Source organism: Ursus maritimus, unplaced genomic scaffold, assembly GCF_017311325.1.
Source record: "Ursus maritimus isolate PB19 unplaced genomic scaffold, ASM1731132v1 scaffold_7, whole genome shotgun sequence".
Taxonomy (NCBI): Eukaryota; Metazoa; Chordata; class Mammalia; order Carnivora; family Ursidae; genus Ursus; species Ursus maritimus.
The window spans coordinates 51,200,699-51,225,719 of NW_024426885.1; the positions used below are offsets into that span (position 1 = coordinate 51,200,699).

A 25,021-nucleotide genomic window follows, 5' to 3' on the forward strand; every position below is an offset into this window, starting at 1 on the left:
TATGCACCAATGGTGGGAATGTAAATTGGTGCAACCACTGTGGAAAACAGTATGGCAGTTTCTCAAAATACTAAAAATAGATGGGGATCTGGGTGGCACAGTCGGTTGGGTGTCCAACTCTTGATTTCAGCTCAGGTAGTGATCTCAGGGTCGTGAGATGGAGACTCGTGGTTGGCTCAGCTTAGGAGTCTTTTTTCCCTCTCCTTCTGCCCCTCCCTCCTCCTCTCTCTCCAAAATAAATAAAACATTTTTTAAAAAAGATTCATTTATTTATTTGAGAGAGAAAGAGCAGGGAGAGAGGGGTAGTGGGAGAGGGAGAGAGAGAATCTTCAAGCATACTCCCTGCCAAGCCCCATGCAGTGGTGGATCCTAGGACCCTAAGATCACAACCAAAGCAGAAATCAAGAGTCAGACACTTAACTGAAGAGCCACCCACGTGCCCCTAAAATAAATAAATCTTTTAAAAAATATTAAAAATACAAATATCATATGATCCAGTAATCCCACTATTGGGTATTTACCCAAAGAAAATGACAACATTAATTAAAAAATGTATATGCACCTCTAGTTTTATTGCAGCATTATTTACAATAGCCAAGATACGGAAGCAACCCAAATGCCCATCAACAGATGAATGGATACACATACACACAATGGAATATTACTCAGCCATAAAACAAATGAGATCTTGCCATTTGCAATTACATGGATAGACCCAGAAAGTATCCTAAGTAAGTTGGACAGAGTAAAACAAGTACCATATGATTTCTCTTATATGTGGAATCTAAAAAGCAGAACAGATGGATAAGCAAAAACCAAACTCTTAAATACAGAGAACTGGTGGTTGCCAGAGGGGACAAGGGTGAATGGATGGGTGAAATAGATAAAGGAGATTAAGAGGTACAAACTTCCAGTTATAAAAATAAATAAGTCATGGAGATGGAAAGTACAACAAAAGGAAAAGAGTCAATAATATTGTAGTAACATTTTATGGTGACATGTAATGATCACACTTCTTGTGGTGAGCACTGAGTAACATATAGAATTGTTGAATCTTAAACGTTGTACACCTGAAACTAATATAATATTGTATATCAATTATACTTCAATAAAAAGTACATTACTATTTATTATAAAATATATAGAGAAAGCTACTGCAGCACATAGGAGTAGCACCTATCTTAGACTTTGGGGAATGGCCAAAAAAGATTTCGTAAGGGAAATATAAGAAACAATGTCCAAGCTGAAACTTGTAGGAATTAAGGGACATGGTAGGTCTTGGGGAAGGACAGTTAATTTTCACAAAAAGAAGGATGACAGAAGCAAAAACAAAGACTATTGGCAGTAGAGAACTAAAACTAAATTCAGTATTCCCAAAACATTTTGGTACCTTGTAAATGCAATGAAAGAAAATGAATAAAAGGTCTTAAAGAGAATCAAAATGCATACAATCTCCTTCAATCTGTACTCTAAAGATACAGTACTTTCTCAAGCACACAATAAATGCCTACTGAATATATTCTACATAAAGATGTCATTAATATAAACATTAATCCACATTAAAGGTTCAGCATAGGACCTGACAAAGTTGGCACAGAATAAATTTCAACTATTATTATAATTACTACTAATATTGAAATTATAATGTTGGCATCAATAACACTATTGTTATTTCAAAGACAAATTGTTAAATATTTAGAATACTAAGAAGGAGTTTGAATTTTATTTTCTAAAGAGATCTGTAGCCTGAGGTCCATGGGCCCCTATCAGGTTAAGGTCTGTGTGGGAGGAAGGGAGTAATCTATGAACTCCCAGAAATTGTGAGGAATTTTTTATGTATTTTTCAGAGGAAAGGATTCACAGATTTCATCAGTTTCCCAAAAGGGACTAGGCCATCCATACCAACACGGAGGGTATGGGGGGTACAGGGAAAACACAACCACAACCAGAGAGGAATCCTTTTTCTTTTTAAGCAGAAGAGTAACAAAGTTACAGAACTGTGCCAAATTAACCAAGAAAACCATTTAATACAATGCTATTAATCTAGAATAAAAAATAATGTATAAATTACGTTTTCTAATTAACATATTATCTGAACCTTATACTTAATCTCTTTAACTATCAAAAATAAATAGCGTGGGGCACCTGGGTGGCTTAGTCAGTTGAGTATTTGCCTTTGGCTCAGGTCATGATCCCAGGGTCCTGGGATGGAGTCCTGTGTTGGGCTCCCTGTTCAGTGGGGAGCCTGCTTCTCCCTCTCCCCCAACCCCTCCCCCCCAGCTCATGCTCTTTCAGTGTGCTCTCTCAAATAAATAAATAAAAATCTTAAAAAAAAAAGTAGCCTAGATTTATTTCAAAGGTCTCCAAAACTAGGTGACAAAAAATAACACAGTGCCTAAATATGGTGTTATAAAAAGCTTCAGGTTTTTACTCAATCTGACTTCCACCAGAAGGCTTTATGCAACAAGATTTCTAACAAATGGATAGTACACATTCTACTTCTATATTCTCCCAAGATTTTAAAAATCACACATACTTTTCCTTTAATTTCTTGTTTACACACACTAAAATCTTTCTTTTATGTTAGAATAAAAAGAGATATCTTAAGGAAAAATCTGATCTTTTAACGAAAAAGTCTGGAAAATGTCTTCAGAAACAGAATTCAATACAGCATTTGCACAACATTAAGTGAAATTACTAAATTTCCTTATATAATGAAATGATGTTGTAAATATGTGGCAATATGCTGATGGGGTTCAGGACACGCTACTCCAAATTATGGCATGCTGGTTGAAAATTTGAGAAAATAGCAGCAGCAGGACAGTCACTCTGATCTTCCTCCCCTTCTTCCCTGAAACAGGTCATAAAACCTTCACGTGAGAGGTTCTCCCTATATCTGGAGGAAAAGAGCACCCTCGTCTCCAAAGACAAAGGGACCAAAAGAATTTTAACAAAAAAGCCTTGCTAAATTCCCCCCAGTTTTACTACATTGGCCTCATACTCTCATTCATATTTCTACCAAATTTCCCACTATTGGGATACCTGGGTGGCTCAGCTGGTTAAGCATCTGCCTTCGGCTCAGGTCATGATCCCAGGGTCCTGGGATTGAGCCCCATATCGGACTCCTTGCTCAGCAGAGAGCCTGCTTCTCCATCTGCCTACCACTCCCCCTGCTTGTGCTCTCTCTTCTGTGACAAATAAATAAATAAAATCTTTAAAAAAAATTCCCACTCTTCATCAGACCCAGCATAAAAATACTCAGGTCAAACTGCTTCTTTGGGCCTTCATTTTCTAATGAAGACCCTGTATTACAACAAACTTGTATTAAATAATCTGTATCCTTTGTCAGTTTAATTTTCAGACTCAGCCAGGGACCCTGAGAGGGTTCAGGAATACCTTTTCCTCCCCTAATGCCCAAGCAGCTTCAAATTAAAGGAGATGGTATGGATAGCTGCTGTGGGGTTTAAAGGACATTTTTATTCACCTATATATTTATTATAATTTAAAATTAATTTCTAAAATCATATTACGATTTTTTGCATATATTCCAAATACTTTCCCCTAGCAACTTAAGAAAAACTGCACTAAAAACCATATGAAACCAAAGGTTAGCTAAAAACCACCATAATTAGCCAATGGTGAATTAGAAATAACAATATACTAAATTTCTCTGGTTATCATTGTCCGTCATAAAATTATGGTGATTTTCTAAAAGATCCATCACTTCAAGCTATGAAAAGAACTGAAGAATATATGGTATATACATCAAAGAAAAAATCTAAATAGAACTTTATCATGGCCAATTAAAACTAGGACAGAGAGGTAGGAGGGTAAGAAACCTTTAGAAAGAAAGCACAGTGGTCTTTAGAGGTAAGATTGTCACTCAGATGCATTTGCCCAGAAATTCTACAAAATCCACAGAGAAGTATGCCAACTAACAACCAAAGAGCAAGAAAAGAATTGAGAAAAATCCTTCTCCTTTACTATTTCTAACATACATGTTGTAAAAAGCAAAATCCCTCAAGGCAGTAAACATCTGCCCATCAACACCTATCAGCAGCAACATCAAAAACATAAGGCAAAGGTCAAGTCAAAGTTTATTGACAATGATGAACTATGACAGCCTCTATTAAATTACCCCTTCCTTCAAGGTGTATGTGATCAAAGCAGCAAAGATATTTTCACTCAGTCACATAACAAGCTATTTGTTGAGATTGAAACATCTGGTCAATATCTCCTAACACTGCAATTTCATGCACAGTTAGCATTAGGGCACATTTCTTCTCCTCTTCTTACAGGGTCCATAAGGGTGGCACATATGGCTGATCATTTCATTCAAAAAGGATTCAATTCAGGGCATTACACACAATCGTCTGTGCTTTATGATGTTTTAAGTCTACCTGCCATCGTTTTCCATCACCATTGCTCACTGCTGTTCTCTTCTACTATAAAAGCCTGCAAATATGACAGAGCACTTAAAGCTTAACAGCTTTCCTCCACCGGAGTTAGAAAGCATTTAAAGCAAAGGAATCTATAAAGTGGCAAGTCGTTTTCCATTGTCAAAAACTCCCAATACGTTAAACTGTTTACCACTTTATTTACCATTTAAGCAAAGATCTAACACAGACTGAAAAAATAATTTTTAATGTCAAATCAAATGCTTAATTTTCTGCATGACAGAATTGTGCAAGTATATTCTTTTGGTATAATTTTAAGTTACAATAAGTGACTTGAAAACGATATCATAGAAACATTTAAAAATTAATTTTAACAGGGGTTTTCAGAATATATTTTTTAACTTGACAAAGAGCAATTCTATACTAAGAGAATAGGATTGCTACAATTTTATCAGTACCATATGCTGAAAATTTTCCTCTTGAAATTCATGCATTTGTTGTCATGGTAACAGGGCCCTTTCTTAAACACTTATGGTAGTAAACCTGAACTCACACCATAGATTTCTCTTTTTCCCTTTCTTCCTTTAGGATAAGGAAAAAACAGGGTGGGGGTAGGGGATGTCTTTGAAGCTACTGTTTCGTGTTTCCTTTGACCCATCTCCCTGACAAGTAGCATAACTGTATGAGTAGAGTTGTCTTCTGAAATATAAGAATTTGCATAGACAATAACCAAATGAATTTCAATAAGGAAATATTCTTCTAGTGATAAAGAACCACTTATGACCACCTTACAATAAGCAATATGCAATGGCTGATTAAAGAAGGAGAATATCAAAATAACAAGATTGAACTAAAATCTAAGTTAGGTGTAATGTCCAGGACTGTTACCCTAGCATATAATGTAAATACATCGTTTATTCATTTGTTCATTAATTTCATCAGTCAATCAAATCTAAAGCTATTTATTGAATAGGTCTATAGGCCAGGTGCCAAGCTGGCACTGGAACACAAAATTAAACAAGTCAGACATGTTGCTGTCTCGTGGAGATTCCACACAGAGCAAAACAAAATGCATAACAAACAAAAACTTTAAACAGAAAAATAACTGCAAGAAATGCTATGAAGGAAAAAAACAAATGGCTGAAAAGGACAATGGGTGAGAGAGGGGGCAAGGAAAAGTATCTACTTTAAATAGACTGTCTAAGGACATTCCAATTGAGACATAAAATATGCAAATGAGCTAATCAGGTACAGAGTGAGCTTAGGGGTTGGGGAAATTTTCCAAACAGAAATACCAAGTGCAAAATCTTATGAGGCAAGAAAGAGGTTGGCATATTCAAAAAACTGAAACGCAGTGTGGCTAAAGCTCAGTGAGGGAGATGGAGAGCAGCTAAGATAAATTTGGAAAAATATGCAGGTTTCAGATTATGCACACCTTGCTGACGATGGGAAGGAGAATAAATCTTATTCATAGTACAGTAGGATGTCACAGAAGGGTCTAAACAAAAAAGCAAAATTATCAAATTTAAATAAGGATCACTTTTGCTACTATATATAAAAGGATTTTATACTGTATATAAAAGTAGAAGTAGTAAGATCAGTTAGGTGTTATTCACATCCCTATCCAGTCCTTTGAAAAAGCTTACTGGTTCTATCCTTAAATTATTTACAGATTTTAACCACTTTCTTTCCAACCACTTTTCATTAATTCCACTGCTATCAATCATCTAAGTTACCATAACCTCTTGCATGGATTGTTGCAATAGTTTCCTAATCTCCTTGCTTCCAACCTCGACATTTTCCTTTTAAAATGTTAAATCAGGGCGCCTGGGTGGCTCAGTTGTTAAGCATCTGCCTTTGGCTCAGGTCATGATCCCAGGGTTCAGGGATCGAGCCCCACATCGGGGCTCCCTACTCAGCAGGAATCCTGTTTCTTCCTCTCCTACTCCCCCTGCTTGTGTTTCCTCTCTCGCTCTCTGTCAAATAAATAAACAAAATCTCAAAAAAAATGTTAAGTCAGTGAATGCCATTCCTTTGCTCAAATCCTGCAATGCTCTCCATATCATTCATTAAGAAGCAAATATCCTTACATTAGTCTATGAGGCCCTACAGGGTCAAGTCACTCTCCTTATCTCCTGCTGTCTCTTTAACCTCATCTCCTGCACTTGTCGTATTCTGCTCCAACCAAACTCAACTCCTTGCAGGATTTTGAAACATGCCAAGCATGCTCTCCCTTAGCAACTGCTGACATCTCTACTAGACTGGATTTCCCCAGCTAGCCAGATGGCTCTTCCCTCATCTTGAAAGTCTGTATTCAAATTTCCTCCTCAAGGAAACTGTTCCCATACATCCCATTTAATATTGTAAAATGCCTCTTTGTTTCCAACATTCCCAATACCACATTCTCCTTTTTATCCCTATTCTAACTCCTTCCTATATTACATTCATTATATTTCTCCCTTCCACTAAAATATGAGCTCTATGAAGGCAGGAAATTTTTATATTTTGCTCACCAATGCATCCCTAGCACTTGACACGTAAGTAGATACTTAATAGGTATTTGATGAATTGTAGCTTAATAACAAATCAAGAGATAGCAAAGGGGGGGTCAATAGATATCGAACATTTATTTATAAGCTATCCATCACATATTCCTAAAACAGCATATTTATTTTAAAATAAGAATAAAATGAGAATAAAATAATGCTTCCAAAAATATTACCTATTAATATTACTGAAGGATGCATGTTATCACTGCCATTATTTAATAGTGTTATGGCCAGTATAATTATATCCTAAAATTAAATAAAGCACTAAAAACACTGAAGAGGTAAAAACATAATGTCACAATCTGCAAAAGTAAAGGAAAATTTACAAACATTCTTAAGTTCTGCAATATTATGGAAAACAACTCACTCTTCATTATAAACCATGAGGTAGGTACACTTATAATTCCCCTTTTACAGATGAAGAAACTGAGGCACAGAAAATGTAAATAACCCAGGACTTGCATCTAGACATTTTTACAAACAAAGCCCAAGTTTAAACCACTATACTATAATGATCCCTGAAGACGATCCACTAAAAAATTATTAGAAATAGTAAAGAGAGTTTGGTAAGATGTTCAGTTACTGAAACATGTATTTAAAAACTTTCTCATATATTATTAATAACCTACTATAAAAACAAGTAAAAATTTCTATATAAAATAGTATCAAGAAAAAACCACACTGAACTCACTGATCAATATTAGCAACACTAAAAGTGCAACAAAAAGATATGATGCGTTACAAATGAGATATAATAAAAATAATAGAGTAGCAGTTTTAAGATTTTTGCCTAAGGAAACTAAAAGTGCATCTTAACACACCTCAAGCTCTAACAATAAGCAAAGATAAAATATGAAGCAACTAATGAAATACAGAGAGTAAGATTATTTTACAAAGAACCCCATTTCTCTTAAAACATTTTTTTAAGAGGGAGAAGCAGGATTACTATCGAAATGATGCAAGTATTAATGCAATGTTTGATTCTTATTTAGATCCTGATCCAAATAAACCTACCACAAATGTGTACTTTTGAAACAATTATGAAAATCTGAATCAGAACTGGATATTAAATAGCAGTAAGAAATTAATATTTTCAGGTAATAGTATGGTTTTTTTTTTAAAGCATCATTCTTGGAAAGGCAATCTGAGGCTTTAAAGATGAAATGACCAGAGAACTGGGACTTACCTCATGAGAAAAAGAAAAAAGCTGGGCCAAATGCTGATACTTTATTGAAGCAAGATAATGGGTAAATGGGGTTCACTATACTATTCTTTTTTTTTTTAAGATTTACTTATTTATTTGAGGTGGGGCAGAGGGAGAGAGAGAATCTGAAGTAGACTCCCCACTGAGCATGGAGCCCCACGTGGGGCTCAATCTCAGGACCCTGAGATCATGACTCGAGCCGAAATCCAGAGTCGGAAACTTAACTGACTGAGCCACCCAGGCTCCCCTATACTATTCTACTCCTGTATAGGTTTGAAATTTTCTGTAATAAAAAAGTAATATAACAAACACAAAGTAGGAAATTAAAATTAAAATCTTGATGTAGAAAAAAATACTCTAAAAAATTTATTATAAAAATGTTATTTTCTCTCCAGTGAACCTATAAATTCCAATGTGATATTTTGAAAACATCAGTATGATCCTTAAATTCATCTGAGGGGATAATAGGAAAGTACATTCTGAAAAGAATGAGTAATAATGATAGTGGAGGGGTACCTGGCTGGCTCAGTCAGTAAAACACATGACTCTTGTTCTTGGGGTTCTGAGTTCAAGCCCCACATTGGGTGTAGAGTTTACTCAAAAAAAAAAAAAAAAAAATCACGTGGAGATGGCTGAGAGGGAAGGATTTACTACCAGGTATTAAAATGTATTATTTGGCAACCGCAATTAAAACAATTTAGTACTGACACAGAAATGAATGAGAAAAGACAGAATTCAAACACAGACCCAACAGCAATTACCTAAGGCAATACAGTATAGGGTATAGATGAAATTTCATAAAGATGACAAAAGAGCAAATTATTCAATACACTGAACTAGGATAAGTACATAGTCATTTGGGGGGAAAAACTCCCCTCACCAGTTAACCAAAAATGTAAAAAAACCAGAAATGTAGAAAATTCAGCAACTTATTTTAAAACCTTAAAACATGGACAGATTTCCTAATGAATGCCAACTAGTATTAAGGAAAATACTGGTAGTTGGGACCAGATATAAACCTAAGATCACTACCCAGGAAAAAGTGTGCATATGTGGCAGGGAGTAGAGGGTGCACAGGAAGAGGTCAGTATTCTTAATATATGAAGCACTCTCAAAAATCAATAAGAAAAAGATCCAAAAATTTGTCATAAGGATGGCAGGGCTTGAGAGAGTAATGACCATAGATACAAGCAATAATACACATACTCTTTTAATTTAGGTAAAGAATATAAGCATTTAAAATCCCGAGAAAGCTATAACACAGAAAAACTGCAGCACTTTGCAAATACAAGAGCAATCTTCATTGGCTTTCCAATCTGTATTAAGGATGTGTCGATGCTATTTCCTGTTCAGAGGGAGGATGCCATATGTCTTTCAACAAGCTCCCTTTGCCTTTCTCATCATACTGCTGAGGTGCTTATACTATTCTGGCTTCTCCTGATTGAATCTAAGAGACATTAGCTTTGAGCCTGCCTACCCACTAAGTGTAAATAAGTGGTAATAACTACATCATAGTACCAAGTGTTAACTGCTGAGTCACAGGACAATTTCCCAGGCATATCCGTACCTCTGGTGGGCCCACACTTTAGCCTGTCTGTATCTATTCTTACAATAAAATAAATAGCAATGAACAATAATCATGTATATTTTTTGCAAAGTAATATCAGATAATTACACAGTAACATCAGACAATTAAAATATATAGCGTTCTTTTAGGAAAAAGATTTACATGCAAATAATTCAAGGAGAATCTTATCAGTAGCTCAATTATAACATCATCAGAATAAAAACGTTACTGGGGACACACCATGGAATTATATACTTGTTAATCCAATAAACTTCTATTAAGCTCTTATTATATCTAAAGTACTCTGTGAGGGAATACAAGCTCAAATAAGACCTTAAGGAGTTCACAGTCTACTGAAGAGTCAGCATGGAAATAATTAAAATACAATGAGCATTACAAGAGAGACGTGCACAAAATATTCTGAGAGCACCAAGAAGTTTGAGAGTAATGAAAATGTCAAAGAGAAAATGACAAGCTGGTTGTTGAAGGTTGAAAATTTGACCAGGTTGAGAATAAGTAAAAGAAAAGTAAATTACACAGAGAGAAAAATATGTGTAAAAACACAGAGGGATACTACATTCAAAGCTTATCCAGGGAATTAGTAAAGCACAGGGTCCATAATAGGGTATTTTATGATAGACTACTCATCCATACTACTGAAAAACAGGCTGGAATCAGAGTTACATGATAAAAATGTATTTTAGGTAGATAATTTTGGCAACAATGTTCAGAAAACTAACCAAAAAATGTTGGGAGACAATTCTCCATGGGTTGATCATGTCTCTATAGGTCTTTATCAAATTTTTTTTTTTTTTTTTTTTTTTTTTTAAATAGCGAACAGCCTTAAAAGATAAAGATAGTGACTTTATCTCAGGGTAAAAGTTGGGCAGGTTTCTAAGAAGCACCTTTAAAGACTGGGGTTTCTTAAGTTCGAGATTACTCAATTGCGATATAAACTGCGAACACAACTTCCATCTGGGTCAATCTCCACATTGCCCCTGAGTGACTGGGGAGACAAGCAGAACCAATGGGAATATGAAACTCATGCTTCCTGCTGTGCCTTGAGAAAAGTTCATTTGTCTCTGACACAGTAGGCTCTTGTCTTCTGTCAACATCTATGAAACTGTGGAAGACTAATTTGTTAGTTTGCAAGTGGGGTAAAATCCAAGACATTTCAATGTTTTTGACAAAAACCAGAGGAGACCAGAGCAGGTCACAAGACCAATTACCAAGCTATGCAGTATTACAAAAAGAAACAAAGATCTCAACATTAAGAATTATGAGGAAATAAGGAAACAGATGTAAGAAACATTTTTTAGAGGCAAAAAGGACAAGATTTGGGACTGATTAAATGTGGAAGGTGTGGGAGAGTGTAGGTTGAGTATGACTATACTGTCTCTAATTGGATGACTGGTGGATGGTTATGTCATTAACAGGAAAAGATAATATAAGAACACAGGAGCAAGTGCAATGTAAAAAGCCACAGAGTTTGAATATACAGAATTAAAAAGATACTAATGGAGAGATACCTACTGGATTATCGCAAATTAGGTTTGTAGTTCCAGAAAGAGGTCAGGAATAGAGAAAAATCACTGAGAATCGGCTACTGAAAAAGGATCAGAAGCCCCTTGGAAGCCCCTGAGAACTTGTCAGGGTATCCACAAAGTCAACTTTTTAAATTTTCAATTTTCACAACATTGAGGTGTTATTTGCATTTTTACTATGTTGACATTTGCTTTCATACTGCAAATTCAATATGAAACTGCTGGTACCCAAGAACAAAAAAAGGGCAGTGGAACCAAGTTGTAGTAGTAGTCACCAAATTTAACACAACCCTGTGCTCATATTAAAAAGATACCAAATAAATTTAAGAATAGTTTGGAGAAGCTGCAAAAATCATTGATTCTTATTAAACAATGACCCTTAAATATACATCTTTTTAATACTCTGTGTACGAATGAAGTACAATGGTTTCCTGAGGAAAAGCACTTGCGCAGTTGAGTTTCTACATGAACTGCTCTTTTTATTTAAAAAAAAAAACACTTTTTATTTGAAAAAATGATTGACAGACAAATGATAGTTATTCAGACTTGGGTATTTGGCAGACATTTTCTTGAAAACGAAGAAAAGGGAAGACTGTCACTTAAAAAAATAACTGTCAGGAATATTGCTAATAATAAAATTTGAGCTTTCAACTGAAAATTATAATTGTGTAAAACTCATATACACCACAGTGAGATTCCTAATACATAAAAGACCATTTTCTTGAGATTGGTAGTGATATTGGCAAATGAGACATTTTACAACATTTGCAAGATCTGCATAATAAACAAAAACTTTGCAAATGACCAGTACACCACAGTGAAAGTCATGTATGGCCAGAAGAGTTAAATAGACCAAAAGATTTTTTTAACATACAGCTTTGTTGAGATACAATCCACATACACTACAATTTATATTTAAAGTATACAATTCAATGGCAGCTAGTATATTCAGAGTTGTTCAAGCACCACTACATTAATTTTAGAATATTTTCAACACCCACCAAAAAACCCCTTAACACATAGTCGTCACACCCAAACCCTTGTACTCAGAAGCCCTGAGCAACCACTAATGTATTTTCTGTCAGTATAAATATGCATATTCAGGACATTTCACAGAGATGGAATCATAAAATATACAGGCTTTTGTAAATGGCTTCTTTCATTTAACATAATGTTTTCAGGGTTCTTCCATATTGTGGCATGCATCAGTGCTTCATTTCTTTTCATAGCCAATATTCTATCAGATGGATACTCCACATTCTACTTATCCATTCATCAGTTGATGGGCATGGGGTGTTTTCACTTTTCTGCTATTATGACCAATACTGCTATGAACATTCATGTACAAGATTTTATGCACTTTATGCACTGATGTGAGATTCTATGCATTTTATGTTTTCATTTCTCTTGGGTATATTCCAGAATTGCTGGATCATACAGTAACTGTATCTTTAGCCTTTTGAAGAGTAACCAGACTATATCCCAAAGCAGATGCACTATTTTTTTGTTTTTTAAAGATTTATTAATTTTAGAGAAAGCGAGTGTGTGAGTGGGGGGAGGGGCAAAGAGAGACTCTTTAAGCAGACTTCCCACTGAGTGCAGAGCCCAAAGTGGGGCTCATCCCACAACCCATGAGATCATGACCCAAGGCGAAACCAAGAATGGGACATTTAACAACTGAGCCACCCACGTGACCGACAGCTACACTATTTTAAAATCCCACCAGCACGATTTCTCAACACCCTAACCAAAATTTTTGTATATGGTGTGAGGCAGGGGTACAACTCAATTTTTTTTGTATGTAAATACCTCATTTTCTCAGCATCATTTGTTGAAAAGGCCATCTTTTCTTTATTGGACTATCTTGATATCCTTGTCAAAAATTAATTGACCAAGGATGGATGAACTGCTGGACTCTTAAACCTATGACAACTAAATCTGACAAAGGTGCAAAAGTAATTCAACAGAGAAAGAATGGCTTTTTCAACAAATGATGCTAGAATTAATGGAGAGTCATATAAAAAAAATCTTCAACCCATTCTTTATAATATAAACAAAAATACTTCAAAATGGATCAAAACCTAAATGTAAAATTTGAAACTATAAAAATTCCAGAAAACGGGAGAAAATCTCTGTGATCCTGAATTGACTTTGATCAATACATTTTTAAATACCAATTTAAAATATATAACTGACATTAACTAAGTGCTAGTGGTATCATAACTTTTTATCTTGGTCACTTAGTACTTCATACATAGATACATCATAATGACTATAATTTCTCCCCTGTTGTTGAACATTTAGATTGTCCTCAGTTTTCTAAATTACAAATACTGGCTTCATATTTTCAGTATTACTCATGCACATAACTTTTTTTATTGGATAGATACTTAAAGTAGGAATTACTGGGTCAAAGATTATGTGCATATTAAATTTGTAAAGATACTGCCAAATTGCTCTACCATAAGGTGTATCTTACAGAAGAGTATAAAAGGGTATAAAAGAGTTCTTTGCTTTTTATCTTCCCTAACACTGAATTCTAATCAGTTTATTTTTAAAAATGTGACAACAAATATGGCAACTTTTATTTTAACTTGTATTTTTTATTGTTAATTAAGGTGAGGAGCTTTTCATTTACTTATAAACAATTCATATTTCTTATATAAATTGAATTACTCATCCTATCTTTTGTTTACTTTTCATTTGGGTTTTTCTTTTCTTCTTAATGATGCCATCAATCCAAGAATCTGTTTTCATATTAGGTACCTACTACCTCTTTGACACATTTGGAAATATTTTCCTTGTTTCTTTTCATATTTGTTTATTTCCTTTCACCCAAAATCTTTTTGGCCTTTTAATGTATATCTTCACAGTTTATGAGATTAGAAACAATAAAAATTGACAGAGAAAGGTAAGCCAGTGAAGGGTACAGAGAAAGGACATCAAAGAATTAATAAGCAAAGAACGAAGAGTGTCATTTTTCCTGAAAGATAAAGAAAGTTAGGTTTCAAAATTGAGAGAATAAGCAACAAATTAAACAACCTCAAGTAGGCCAATTAGGGTCCAGATTTTTAAACAGTCATTGGATTTAACAATTTTATTATCAGTGACCTCTGTAAAAAAACACGTTTCCAAAGAGAGATAAGATTGGGTGTTATATGCAACTAATGAATAGTTGAAACTACACCAAAAACTAAAGATGTACTATATGTTGGCTAATTGAACATAATAATTAAAAAAAATTGAGATCCCAGATTGGAGATACTGAATAAACAATGAGTGGGAAGTGGACCAGTGGTGATAATAAATGTATAGTACTGGGGTGCCTGGGTGCCTCAGTCAATTAGGAGTCAGACTCTTGATTTCCACTCAGGTCATGATCTCAGAGTTCTGAGATAGAGCCCACCGTTGAGCTCTGCACTCAGCAGGGAGTCTGCTTAGGATTCTCTCTCACACTCTCCTTTTGCCCCCCATGTCTCTAAAATAAGTAAATAAATCTTAAAAAAAAATTTATACTATGCTATCTATACATCTGGTAGTGAAGGGAAGGGGAATAACAGTTTGAGGTTCTAGAGAATGAAAAAGACAACAGAATAGAGTTAAAAAGACACGATTATACAAACAAGTTTGAAGACAACAGGGAGAAAAGGTAAAAAAGTTGAAACCTGGTGATTTCTATTATATTTACACAGTGGGATATGAAGTTGCTTGTTGAGGGTACGGTAAGATGATACAGGAAATAAAGATTTGAACAAATACACAGAAAAATGACAACAGGAGAAGAAACGGAAAGTACTGTAGATGCAGACATGTGTCACTCCCTTATAATGCCTAGAAAAATGTCTTGCACATAGATGGACTCATTGAATGGGTTTAAAATTTAATTTTAGATAATTAAAAAATATACATGCTTTAGGAAATTTAGTTTTCATATCAGTTTTTTATATAAATTTTATGTAACCAGTATGCTAATATAATAACTACACTGTGATGTGATTTCCCAAGGAGAATAAGTAATTCTATTTATTTAATTTCTACAGAATTACATAAAGTTCAGATTAAGGGGTTGGCAATTTGATGAAATGACAGTAATTGAATTTTATATCTGAAACATAGCATGAAAGATTTGCAAATGTCACTAAAAATGGAATGTTTAAAATTTCTCTAGGTATTTAATAAATAATAATATTTTAAATATATGTACAACCCAAGAAATAAGGAAAATTTAAAATATTATAACATAAAATGTGAGAATAATACGGAATCAGTCAAGTTTCTATCTGAACTATATTAGCGGGAGTAACTATCAAATCATTTCCAAAATAAAAGGAAAAGTAAAAAGTACTAAAATTGTTAATCAATGGTAAAGCTTGTATCTAAATAGAGTTAGAATGAACACATTACTAAACGTATTCAGGTACTAAAGGTATTCTGAAAATGATTTTTTAATTAATAAACTGACATCAAGGGGGAAATTAGGTAATGATTACATGGGAACTCTCTGTACTACCTTTGAAACTTTTCTGTAAACCTAAAATTATTCCAAATAATGAGTTTATTTTTAAAAACTAACAATGAAGCTTTTTTTTTCACCTTTTTACTTTAAAATAATTTTATACTTACAGAAAAGTTGCAGAAATAATACAGAGAATTCCCATACACCTTTTACAAAGATTACTCTAATATTAGCATGTTATATAATGAATATTATCAAAATCCTGGAATTGCTTTCACATTTTGAAACGTGTATCCTGCATATCATAAAAAATCTCTGTGTCATAAAGCAGTATTTTTATTACAAAATTTCTTTGACATGGCTTGTTCTACTCATCTCAGGTGATAAATACAAGAACACATTTCTACTTGTAAGCAGAGTAAAAGAAAGTAGTGTTTTCACCTATCAATTGTATTTCTCAACTTTCTAGAATGTATTCCTATTTTGGAAATGAATATCCTGTAAGTGGATGAATAATAAAGTATTTATAAAATTATATATGACATATTAATTTTCAAAAGAATTTCCAGAAAGAAATCTACAATTTTCAAAAATGTTACAGCATGAGCCAAGTGAGGGTTTGAAGACCAAAAATGTGTAAAAGGACCCACCTGTATAATATTAGTATTATGATTTTCACTTAATAGTCTCAATATCCAAGGTATAAAAGAGTAGTGGATGGTAAGTTAGACTGATCTAGAATTGGTAGATAGGTGAAATAAAAGGACATAAAAATTGAGAGAAAAACTTAAGTGAGGTCGGATGCATTATCCAAGTGCAATGGAATGGCAGATTTGAAGGCAGTGAAACTTAGAGGTACAAGGGGTAGGAGAATTCTATGCAATCAAAGAGTGAAATTACAGGAGAAAAGTCAGGGAAAGATTACAAAGGATGAGAAGCTTTAGTCCGACAGTAGAATATTAGAACTTTAGATTTCATACATAGAACTGTAAGGAATGATGATGTACAGCATGGCCAACATGAGAGAGTGGGGCTGAAAAAGAACCAAGTTCAACAAACTCTGAAATTAGGATGATTACTGGGTTACAACAATGAAGTCAGGGGCACCCAGGTGGTTCAGCTGGTTAAGCGTCTGCCTTCGGCTCAGGTCATGATCCCATGATCTCCCTCTCCCTCTGCTCATGCGTATGCTCTCTTCTCTCTCTCTCCCAAATCAATCAATCTTTAAAAAAAACCAAACCAAAACAAAAAACAAAACAAAACAAAAAAAACAACAAAAAAACATACCATGAAGTCAAGCCACCACCAGGTAGATTATTCCTTACCTTTCCAGCTTCAGAATCCTTGATAGATACCGATATGTCACAATTAAATTCACTTAAACATCTTTAGACTATAAGGATATAAAAATTATTAAAATGTGCATTTTATCTGGCTTCTGTTGGACCCAAATAAGTAACACAATTAAAAAAAGAAAGACTGCCAAAGAAGAAATGTTAAATTATCCTGAGAAGGGAGTATTAGAGCAGAATTGTCATTTCACAATTTTTTCCTAGTTTTTCAAATAATGCCTCCTATTATTAACTTGAACTGAAGTAATATAGTTATATTCATAAGAGTTTTATTTCTTAAAAAAATAAAATCAGTCATTTGAAATATTTTAAAATTCAAGAAATGTACTCTAAATCAATGCTATAAAGAAATATTAAGCATTCAATAAACGCCTACTAACTCAGCATGGAAGGATCTGAAGTACATGTAAAAATCATGCTGAAATTTAATATAAAGTCATTGTTCTGAGGAGAGCAAGAAAAAACAATGACCGAGACTATAACTGATGTGAAAATATGAGTGGAATTTTTATTAAAATAAAAAGTACTGATTATCATAAATGTCCCATTTATTAGAGAGTTAGGATTTAAATAACCACAACAAGTGATCACAGAGGCACTAAGTAACAAAAAATATAGTTAAAAAACACAGGCAACTATTACTTCAAAAACTGTAAGCCTTCATTTAGTTCACTTTTAACAGCTGTAAACACTATATATAGACCCCAGGAGTCAACTAGTATCAAAAATTACAAGTTACTAATACACACTCAAAAAAGTTTATTATTCAGAGAAACTACTACTTTGTGAGGTCCACAAAAAATAGAATATTTCAATTCCAAGAAAATTCATTACTCATTTCTAAGAAATAATTGGCACACGATGGAAATTCCTTGATAGCCAAGATGTGTATATAATTAAAGCATGTAATTAACTGAATGTATAAATTCTCTCTTGCAAAAAACAATCTCTTTCATACATTGATTATCAATGGATGTGTCAGCATTATGGCTAAACCTTCCAGTTTTTCCTGAATGTAAGTAAAAAATAAATACACATCATTTCAGAATGCATATGTTAGAAATCTAAACCATTTCAGAATGTTAAGGGGAATTGACTTTATCTTTTGGTGTGTGAGGCAGCAACCTTTACATTATGATTTTTCTACTATATAAACATGACTGATTTTACATTTTTTTCAAACCCCAAATTTGCAACTGTGAAGACACACATTTCATTGTGAATTTTTCATTATAGTGTATTGTTTGAAAAGGAAACATTATGATTAAAAATGTACTAGGTGATCAGTAAAGTTACCCTGAAACGAACAGTTTATCATACCTCCACATAAGAATTTCAAGAATATTTTGAAATACCTCAACATTACTCCATATGATCTTTAAAACTATTAATCAAAGATTCTTAATAGTAAGTAATTCTTAAATATTTTCTACTCTAAACACGCATATCCCAAACTCATTTCTAACCATAATCTACTGGACCAATTGTTTATCAGAAGAAACTGAAGAAAAATGTTCAAAAGATGTTGCTCAGATTCTGGAATGCTAGTACAAACATTGTGGTAGGCAAATGTATTTTAACAAGTAAACAAGTTGGTCAAGCCTATGAATACTTAAGCTAGATCTGGTTTTCAAAGAAATAATGTTAATTGATATCGAATAATCTATACCACACTCATTAACTTTTTGTTTAGTGATGTTCAATCATTTTTAGAGATTATCTTCTGATTAAAAATTGAATGGACTTCAGACAACCCATTTAGTGTAACATGGTCATAAACTCCCTTAGTTTTTCCGTCTGTTGATTTGTTTTGATAGCTTTACAAAGGTTTAAATGATAGAAAATTACTTGTACAAATTTAAGATATAAAATTATGTAAGGTTTGACCTAGGTATATACCCAATGTACAATTAATCAATATTTTCTTTTATAGATTATTCTACTGGTTACGTATCTTAGAAATCTGTCCATGTAATTTCATTCAGTAATGTTTTATAGTTTTAAGTATACAAGTCTCATATTTTTTTTGTCAGATTTGTCCCTATATTATTGATGCTATGGTAAACATAGCTTTTTAAATTTCAAATTTTTAATTGCTAGAGAAATACGCTCAATTGAAAATACTGATCTTGAATCCTATAAATATACTAAACTCAATTATTAGCTCTAGGACCTTTTTGTAGATTCTACAGGATAATGAACATAGATGGTATCATCGGTGAATAATGACAGATTTGCTTCTGCTTTTCTAATCTAGATGCTTTTCTTTTTATTGCCTAATGACTGGCTAGACCTTCCACTACAATGTTAAATAGAAGTGGTGAAAGCAGACATTCTTGTCTTGTTCCTAATCTTAGCGGGAAAGCATTCAGCCTTTCAACAACAAATACGATGTTACCATTGGTTCTTCATAGATACTATCTGTCAGGCTGGGGGTTCCCCAATATTCCCAGTCTGCAGAGTGATTTTATGAGGAATCAATGTCAGATTTTGTCAAATGCTTTTTCTGCATCTATAGACATCACTTTTTAGCTTTTCTTTTATTATTTCAGGTGGGAGGATAAATCCAATATTTGTTACTCTGTCAGAAAGAGGGAGTCTCAAATTCTTTTACTTTTGGATAATGAAAAATACACTTTGATTCACTGAATGTAGTCACTTGACTGAATGTAGTCAAGTATGCAAATATATAGCTCATAATAATTAGATAAAGATCTGTTTCTAACTTTTCATCTATTAATAAATTAGCAAGCCCTCAGATAAAATGACTAAACTCAGTCTAAACATGGTTACCAATATCCTATAGCAAAATACGGTATTATATTCCAAAATATGGCATAATGAGCAGTAATAACATTTCAGGCAGAAACCTGAAGCAGACCAATGAATTCTGGCAGAGCTACAAAGTAAAAATATGAAGTCCACTTAAATCAACAGCAGTTATGGTTATGTTAGAAGCAAGTGATGTGAGGTAGTAAGAGATGAATGCTGCATAGCCTGATTTAACGTCAGTAAATGTTCACAAAAAGCAAATCAAGAAATACTAAGTTTAAAAAGACAGACTTCAGTGAAATGATGGCAATCATCTTTCAGGACTGACCTGAAATGAAAAGAATACTCATTGCTGATCACTTGATTATTTGGGCATAATTAATGTTCCAAACGGAATACACGATGTGAACCAGAAGTTGTGGTTTGATGTGGGATTGGTTAAATTAAAAAAAAAAAAGAAGACTTCAAAAGGTCATTGAGATTAGCCTCCTTGGCTCTAATTTGTGAATATGGAACCACTGCTCCTAGGGGAAATACAGGGTTAGGTTCCTGTGATGCCCTGGTTACATTCTTTGTCAACCAGTTAATATCACTACATAACTTTGTTTTTTGTGTCTTGTTGTTTAGAGGGACATTTTATTTATGTTTATATATACACATATAAAAAGCTATATATATCTATATCTATGTATGAGTATATATACATATATACATTAATATTTGATTCATTAACATTGAAATCATGATCAAAAGCACTATAACTCATGCCAGAACAAAGCACGTCTAACAAAATTTTCTCTAAGGCACCTCACAACCCTCTAGCATCTAGGAACACTAGACTGCATTTCAGTACTATGCTTGGTGGCCTTTTTAAACAACAAAATCACCAAAGAAAAGCACAAAAATGAAAAAAAAAGGGGGGGGGCACTAAATACCATGCAAAGGATACTTGTTTATGAGTGTAATGAAACAAGGCGGCCAAGTGTTACCGGAGATGGCAAGGTACACATCACTTGACTTTTTTCTTTTTTTGCTCCTCTGTTTATATCTGTGAATGACTGCAAAGGTACCCTGAATACTGATTTTGGATTTGCAAGTAAATTTTTACTGAGTAGGTGAACTTGAAAATATAGTATCTACAAATAAGGAGGATTAACTGTATATATAATAGGACCCCCTGTGGCCTTTATCAGTGGTTTTAAATCAGTGGTTCTTAACCATTTTTGAAGTCTTGGATTTCTTTTTTGAGAATATGATAAAAGTTAAGTATCCTCCCAAAAAAATCACACATTAAAAGTTATGATTTTAATGGATTTACAGACCTCCTATACGTCCATAGACAGACCTCCATTCCAACTGATAATCCATGAGCCATGGTTTAAAAATGATAGCTTTAAAGGTTATAGGCAAATTTTTAAAGCATCCATTGATAACTATTTTAGATTTCAACTAATGCTTAAATCCTCATATTTACAAAATAGCCATCGTTATACCTATCAGCTTACATTTTCTGAATGCATAGTACAATAATGATTATAGTTTACCAACTAGATACAATATACAAGTGTCATAGAACATAAAATGTATTTGCAATTTTCACTCTTTCCAAAAGAAATTTTCCTTGCCTTTCTTGCAGAATTACTATTTTAAAAAATCTATAGAATATAAGCAGAAAAGCAACACATGAACTAATTTGGAGAGCTCTTCATGCTTCTTAAAACACTCCAATTTGGGGACATGAACATATAAAGTGTGAAGTTTCATAGCACATTGATATTTATATTAACTTTATAATTTTATTTGGTTCTCTACATACGAAATATCTGAAAATGTTGATTGTAATCCAGTATCCCTTCACTCTCAAAGAAAAAGTTTGACTGCCAAAGACACTTTCATTTAAAATTTTTTTTTTCAAAAACAATTTTATATCTGTTTTACAACTGACACATTAACTTGGTAAATGTAAAGTACTAACAAGAAAGCAAGTGGTATTTTTTATTTTATTTTATTTTTTATTTTTTTAATAATAATTTTTTATTATGTTATGTTAGTCACCATACAGTATATCCTTAGTTTTTGATGTAGTGTTCCATGATTCATTATTTGTGTATAACACCCAGAACTCCATGCAATAATGTGCCCTCCTTAATACCCATCACCGGCCTATCCCAATCTCCCGCCCCCTCCCCTCTGAAGCCCTCAGTTTGTTTCCTAGAGTCCATAGTCTCTCATGGTTCATTCCCCCTTCTGTTTACAGAGGGGCAAGTGGTATTTTTTTTTTTTTAAAGAAACAACAGAGAAAACAAATATCAGCAATTACTACAGCATTAAGCAATAACAGTTAATCAACAAAGAAAATTACACCCTTGCCATAATTATATATTAGGGTATGAAGAAGGGCTAAGTGGGAATGTTCTATATTAAAAATTTCAAAAGGTACTGGATATTTAGTACAAAGACTAAAAAATAACTTACTGCATTTTAGGTACAGAGGGTTCAGACATTGAGAACACTTCTAAATGACTAAAGTGAATGCTTAGCAGGAGAAGTTGAGAAGTTGTCTCCTGATAAAGGGAGAGGAGATCGGTCAGGGGTCTGAAGCTAGGAATAAATTATTCAAGTATATTCTGAAGAAAATAAGAAAGAAAGGTGACTGAAAAGCAAACAAAAGAATTGAAAAAAGGTTGAAGGCCCAACTTCATCTGAAAAACTGGGTTATTCTGCCTCTGTACATACAGCATGATTTTATGCAAGTTTCTATCCATCCCTTATTCTGTTATCATCTTGATTTCTTCTGGCATGATATGCAATTTGGAATAACTATGATTCAGAATATCCTAAGTAGTCAATATTTACAAATTATGTATGTTGCTAAATTTTTTTCATAATTATCCATATCAGACAGTTCTAGCTATACTTCAGGAAATGTGGCTGTATTTATGAACGGATATGTAGAGATGTAGTAAGTATCTGTTGATGTATCTGTAGTGTTTGTTGATGACAGCTTACGTAAAAACAAGAATACCTTCATCTTCCTCATGTAGGCAAATACAGGATAAAAAATTCCTAGCTCTGGGAATGAAAGGTTTAGTCAGTTTCTTACCTCCTATTGTGAAATATATATAATGCAAATTACATATACATGTAAGTGGATATGAAGGGTTTTTTAATATAAAATTATATTAATAAAGAACTAATCCATATGCTTTTGCATAAACTATTTTATATTCTTTATATATAGAAAAATTTGAAATAAATGGACAACAGGTTTACATTAGACACAGATGTTAATGTTAAATCAACTGTTATATACATCACATAGAAACCTATGTTAATGCTAAATGAAGGAATTTCCCTTAAATGTTCCATAAGCTCAACTTACATTATGAGTTACTCCTTAAAACACAGGATTAATAAATAATACCCAAAGTATTACATCAACCCCTCACTTGAAATCAATATTTATGGATACAAGGCAATCCCATAACAAGTAATATAGATATACTCTAATTTTGCACCTGTCACAATTAGGAGATTTAGTTTTTAAACTTTTATTATAAATAAATGAGAAATTAAGTCCAGTTTTTTAGTTTGCATTATAATTCTAACTACTGAGAAATATGTTAACTTCAAAAATTCTAGAATTATTTTTATTCTCTGGGCATGAAGTAGATTCTTTTAATTAAACTTATTTTTCAATGTACTATGAAATATATGTATATATTTATACAAAATTTTATCCATATAAATAGAATTTCAACCCTAGATATCCCAATCTCAGCCTACCACCTTTTTTTAGTTTAACAGAGAGGTGTGGAGAGAAAAATATTCAGAATCATAGATCATAAACGTGCATATGTGACAGAAAATATGTATGTTATCTGCCTATGCCAAATTCTAGTCATTAGCGCTATATTTTCTAGTTATGTTATCCACCTATGTAAGCCTTAAGGCCAAACTGCAGTTCTGCTACTTACTAACTGCACAGCCCTGCACTTCCTATAAACAAGTATTAATTCAGAAACCATCAAGGGTCTGATATTTAATCCTACTTACATTAATAAATTAGCCAGTGTCTGCCTGTTTCTTTCTTTTTTTCTCTACACACACACACACACACACACAGTGACATAAGGACATGAGACCTCTGGATCAGAGACAAAGACAATTTATTGCTCATGGCAAAAACAGCAGCCAGAGCAATAACTTAGTGCTATTTCCCTGAGTTCCAATCCTCATGAGGCAATGCAATGAAAGCTGGATATTACTGGCACATGTAGGAGAGAACAGCACAGAAGAGTAATCCCAAAACTAAGAAACTTTGATCTTTTAAGGTTTCTACTCTGCTCTAGAAAGAAAGATTACCCATTATTCTAGTAAAGAAGCAAATCTCCTAAAGGAAGGGAAAGGTGAGGGTCTTTTATTTTAATTTTAATTTTGGGATGTCTCTGATGTCATGTTACTACTAGTTTGACTATCCAGGAATTTCTCCTCATACAAAACACTGGCAATGCAAATGCCTTTGCTTAGAGACTGTGCAGGCACGTGAAAAATCTATGAACTATCTCCCAACACTCAGTTTTCCATCTCCAAATGAGGATAATAACAGATGCAATGAAGTATTATAAGGTTTAGATGTAAGGTGTCTAATGAAGTGACCAGCATATAGAGTAACTATTTGAGACAGAAAAACCTGAAATAGGGGATGCCTGGGTGGCTCAGTCGGTTAAGCGTCTTCCTTCAGCTCAGGTCATGATTCCAGGGTCCTGGGATCAAGCCCTGCCTCAGGCTCCTTGCTCAGTGGGGAGCCTGTTTCTCCCCCCCGCCTGCCGCTCCCCCTGCTTGTTCTCTCTCTCTCTAATAAAGTCTTTTTTTTTTTTTTTTTTTTTTTAAGGAAAGACTTGAAATAGGCTTGTTAAAGATGTACTGACCAGTAGGGTTCTTGATTCACTAGATACAAAATTTAAAAAATAGGAAAACCTTAATATTTATAACAAGATACAAACCATCCTATGAAATGAGTATGTTACAAAATAACCCAATAATATCTACTATGTGAACAAGATTGAGAAGATTCTTTTATTTATACTAACCAACATCTTTCAGTGATTTTCAAGCAGTATTATGTGATGCACTAACAGAGGATGATAATTATAATGGGTCACAACCATCATTTTTTT

At 33.5% G+C, this 25,021-nt stretch overlaps 1 protein-coding gene and 1 non-coding gene across 6 annotated transcripts in view; one reads left to right on the forward strand and one right to left on the reverse strand.

Moving 5' to 3' along the window:
• ADK (adenosine kinase) overlaps window positions 1-25,021 on the reverse strand; it is a 518,777-nt gene that overhangs the window by 274,336 nt on the left and 219,420 nt on the right. The gene's annotated exons all lie outside the window — the stretch shown is intronic.
• Window positions 20,135-20,203, forward strand: LOC121101334. The gene has a single exon (XR_005833336.1). It is a non-coding gene; the product is annotated as a small nucleolar RNA SNORD2 (small nucleolar RNA).